This window comes from Mustela lutreola, chromosome 1 (genome assembly GCF_030435805.1).
Source record: "Mustela lutreola isolate mMusLut2 chromosome 1, mMusLut2.pri, whole genome shotgun sequence".
In the NCBI taxonomy this organism is placed as follows: domain Eukaryota; kingdom Metazoa; phylum Chordata; class Mammalia; order Carnivora; family Mustelidae; genus Mustela; species Mustela lutreola.
The window spans coordinates 18,961,489-18,966,677 of record NC_081290.1 but is presented as its reverse complement, the minus strand read 5'-3'; positions in this window follow the sequence as shown (position 1 = coordinate 18,966,677).

The following is a 5,189-nucleotide window of genomic DNA, read 5'->3' as shown; positions in this document are numbered from 1 at the left end:
AAGTTGGCTTTTAATCCCCTTTGGGTAAATTCTCACCTACACCTTCACTGTTTCTTACAAGAATAACCAATTCTCTGCAAAAACCCAGCACTTGTAACTCCTGATGTGTACCCAGAATGGAACAGCTCATAAGTACAGAATTTTACTTGGGAATTTGTGAGAAACAACTGCTCCCACTTGAGCTATTCAGAGATGACTAAAATTATTAGTGAGCTTATTGGACTCCAGAAGCTGCAATAAGGCAAGCACATTCCATAACAACTTGGAAAGTGAAAATACCATGGAAATTGTTTTGCTCCCCCTGCTTTTGAGCTCTTTGGAGTTTTTTGGTCAAACATCCTTTCCTGCCTAAAACATTCCTCCCACAGACCAATCACCTGGATAATTGCATTTCTACTCTGAAACATGCAAGGGGGGAAAACAACAAAAAAAGAACACACAGTGACTCACAGCCATTCAAAGAAACATTTCTGATTTGGTTTCATATTTACCATACATATTGCTAAAGGCCTTGGATCTTAAGTTAAACTACATTGAGCAAGCACCTTTATTGTCATTGGTTGTTTGTGCGTGCGTAGGTGTGTTTGGGTTGCCAAGACACTGAGTCTGATAAATTCCAGTAGGCAGACTGAAAGGAAAAAATGAAATTTCTTTACTTTTTAAGTCTTGTCCGGGTAACTATGGAGAATTTATCTCTCCCACCCTGAGGAGGTATAAATAACAGGCCTGACAAGGGGAAAGTACACAAGCCACCCCCTCATAGGCTGAAATCCTTTCCTGCAAGGTCTTCTTGGTGATTTTTTTTTTCTTTGAGTCCAGGTGCAAGCTATTACCCTGTTTGCAACAACAAAACATGTGATCTTAGCCTGAATATTTGCAAACGAGTACAGGTGGCATTACAAAATAGGCTTCGGAATAGATATTAGAAAGCTGAAAAACAGGAGTCTGTCAAAGAGATTTGCTTCAAAATTGTTTTACTTACAATTACAATCTTTTTTCATTCAAAGACCATATTTTATGCCTGAAACCATTATCATTATTGTCAACATTACTGTTACATATTATTATATATCTTATTATTATAAAAATATTCACCAAAGCCACCATTAGTAATTTTCATTATATTTACACAGATAAAAAATGGTAACAAGGTAATAAAATCTGAAATTAAGGCAGACTTTATTAATCTTTTTTCAAGGTTATTAATTGTGAATAAAGTTTGTTTCCACAGAAATGATTTGGAGATACCAACACAAAAGAAGAGATAAATTTCAGAGAAATGATTTGAAAATGAAGATCAATCAGTAACATAAATCCCTATATATCTCTTTTTATCTCTTATTCTTCATCTATTGAACCACATCATAAATGTCACATATTACCAACTGCCTGGCACTGTCCCAGGTAAAGAGTCATTGCACTACAAGATACTAGTTTTTTGAATTGATGGACTTTTGCCCAAAAGAGTATTATTCACATATATCCAACATGAGTTTATTAAAAAATCCAATCAAATTTTCTTCTTTTAATTTTAATTTTAAAAAATTAAGAAAAGACACTGAAAAAGAGACAAAGGATATGCCTAGGTGTTTTATAGAATTCACTGAAGATTATCTAAAATTAATATGCAGTTGACCCTTGAACATAGGTTTGAACAGTATGAATCCACTCAAACTTGGATTTCTTTCAATAGAAGACCAAAAATGTATTTTCTCTTCCTTATGATTTTCTTAATAACATTATCTATTCTCTAGCTTACTTTATTGTAAGAATACAGTAACCAGGAGGCTCTTAGTAGTTTCATTTTGGGGAAGTCAAAAGTTATACTTAAAATTTGGGCTGTGTAGGAGGTTGGTATCCCTAACTCCCATGTTGTTTGAAGTTCATCTATATACTGCCCAACTCTGGCCTATGAATTTTTTAAATCTCCTTAGTGTATTTTATAAAATGTTTATGGTTTTTTGATGTTACACTTAACTAATGGAAACTGTTTTGGAGTAAACATGTGCTAGAACACTTGGTTCTTGAATATCTAAATCAGCAATTATACTATCAAAGATGTTCATATCATTGTAAAATGAATAACAATGTAAATTAGTCCTGGACACAAATTTTTTTTAAATTATGTTTAATTTCTAGCTAAGAGAATTGTTTTTGAAGACACCTACTCTTCCAAGACCATCATGCAAACTTTCTTTTCAAGATATCTTATCTCAAAAAAAAAAAAAAATCTGAGCAACTTTAAGAAAAATTGCATTGTTCTTCAAGCACCAAAAAAATCAACACTGCAAATCTTTATATAAAATATTAAGTAAAAATTATTCTTAGTGCCTAGTAGCAAGACTCATTAAAGATAAAACTCCAAATTTTGTTACATCAAGTAACCACTTGAGTTTGAACTCATAATTAATTAAAAAAATAAATACATTGATTTTTTTAAAGATCAATGGTATTATTTAATTTTAAAATGTCCTAGAACAAGCTATTTATTCATTTTTTCACTATTTTTTCCATTCTCCTTTTCCATGAAAAATATCTATCAGATGTTTTATATTTCTCCAATTGGTATGCAAAGAAACCCTTCAAAACTCACATCCATTCAAAATTTTGAAAATCAGCTGAATAACTCAAGATGATGTGTGTTCGTGTGTCTTTCTTATGATTTTGAAATATAAATATGGAATCCATGGCTCACAACATCCATAAAAATTGAACCCAAATCAAAGAGTAAAGAATCTTAGTAAACTTGGTAAACTAAATTGAAATATCTTTTTTTCCCATGATACTTAATACACAGAAAAATGTATTAAATAAGATATTACAGCTATCCCCAAAATCAATCTGATGACTAAGACATTGCATAAAATGCTGAAATCGGAGACTTTCTAAGATATTTTTAAAAGTGTGGAAAGGTCTCAATTTATCAAACTATAATTAGTTCATCTATCAATAAATGAAATAAGTCTCATCTATATCTCTATAAAGAGAAAGATTACTACTTCCACTTAATTTGTTCAGTTCTTCATTTCATAGATGCATGTGTACACCCCCATTTTTACACAAAACCACCACCTTTCACTGTCATTAAGTTCCCCCCACCATTATCATTTTTAAAATATTTTAAGAGAATATAAATTTAATAGAACTTCAAGAGAATGTCATCAGTTGAAAATATCCCTATTGTCTGCCATCACTCAAGAAAAATGTAGAGTTACATTAATAACAACAATAAGAGGTATGAAATTATATTAACCCCAGAATATCTCACAAGGGAATTAACATTACTAATTGAATATTTATGGTAATACTATAAAGATCATTGAATAAAAACATGAATTATAAGAAATATTGATTATAATAAAAGCAAATCAACTACTAATTTAAAATTTTAGATTGCTTATATAAAAATATGATAACTATACTCTTCTCAAGTTTAGTAAATTCAAGTACTTCTCAGCTGACCATTTTATATCTTCTGCTGTAAACTATTCTTGTAATAGTGTTGATGAATTTTTTTTTAAGATTTTATTTATTTATTTGACAGACAGAGATCAGAAGTAGGCAGAGAGAGAGAGAGAGGAAGAAGCAGGCTCCCTGCTGAGCAGAGAGCCCGATGCGGAGCTTGATCCCAGAACCCTGGGATCATGACCTGAGCCGAAGGCAGAGGCTTTAACCCACTGAGCCACCCAGGCGCCCCAGTGTTGATGAATTTTAAAAAGTACTCATTAAAATTACTGGCTGACAATGAGAATATATTATGTGAAATCCATTTAATATATTATAGTCCATCTATCTTTCAGTATTTTGCCTTGTTATTCTAAATTTCATTTTCTCACATACATAAAGATTTTCCCAACATGCAGTATGGAAATGGAATTAAATAATTTTTGAAAGAGCTACAGTAGAAAATTTTCAATATCTCATTGAGTAAAGTAAATGAGTCAGAGTAATAACCTGACATGCTTGTATTGTTAAAAAAAGAACTGAGGGTTTTGGGGGATATGGGGGGTAGGGTGAGTCTGGTTATGGGTATTATGCAGGGCACGTATTGCATGGAGCACTGAGTGTGTTGCATAAACAATTTGAAACACTGAAGAAATAAAAATAAATTTTTTTTTAAATGAAGCTAGAAAAAGAAAAAAAGAATTTTGGAACACTGAAAAAAATAAAAAATTTTTTAAATGAAGCTAAGAAAAGAAACAAAAAAAAAACAGATGGCAAAAAATTTTAACTCTATTTTTAATTAAAGAATAAAAGAGAGCACATAAAGAGATAAATATTCCTTGATCCCATAAGCTAAAAATAAAAAACAATGGTTTTGTTTTTTCCAGAATTGATGAATAGCACATGCTGTGCTCGCAGTTACAGTTTGAGATGGTGAATTTTGTCCCCGTTATATAAGGAAAACCCCTTCCTGAGGTGAGAAAACAGTGACAAATTCCTGAGAGAAGGAGTGCTTTGGCTGTATAAAATTTAATCCAAAGAAGAAAATAAGCTAAAATACCTATTTGCCAATTTCTAAATTCATAATCCTACTTGCAGAAAGTAAAAACATTTCAGTAAGGCCAATATGTAAGATCTAGCTGCAAAAGTAAAATTATCAAATGATTTATATATACATCATTTTTTTTAAAGAGTATATTAACTATCAGTTAGTTTTTGCTATAAAGCAGTGACTTCAAACAACAAACTCTAGTTCACTGTTCTGTGGGCACCTAGAGCCAGGCACTGCTAGGCAGTTCCTTTTATTTCAGTTGGACTCATTCACATGTCTGCAGTCAGTGAAGTAGCTGTGCTTATGAGGGTTGGCTGACTGTTGCATGCAAGATAAAGTAGTTAGGGCCATGGCAATCTTACCACCTGGCAAGTTTTTGCTCAGCCTCATGCTGGTGGTAGTTGGACAGGTTTTCCAGGGAAGTCCTTGAGTGTATGGCATCTGGAGGTTTATTCTCAGAGCTGGAACAGTATAGCTTCTGCCACATCTCTCATCCCACAAAAGTAACAATGCCAACTTAGATTCAAGGAATGGAGAAATAGACTCCAACATATATAGAGAAAAGCTATAAATTACAGGGTAAAGAGTATGGATATAACTACAGAAAATTTTGTGGTCCCTGCCTTTTTTTTTTTTTTCCAAACTACTATGGTAGATTACTTATATTAACCATCTCATGATGACTTGTTGATTG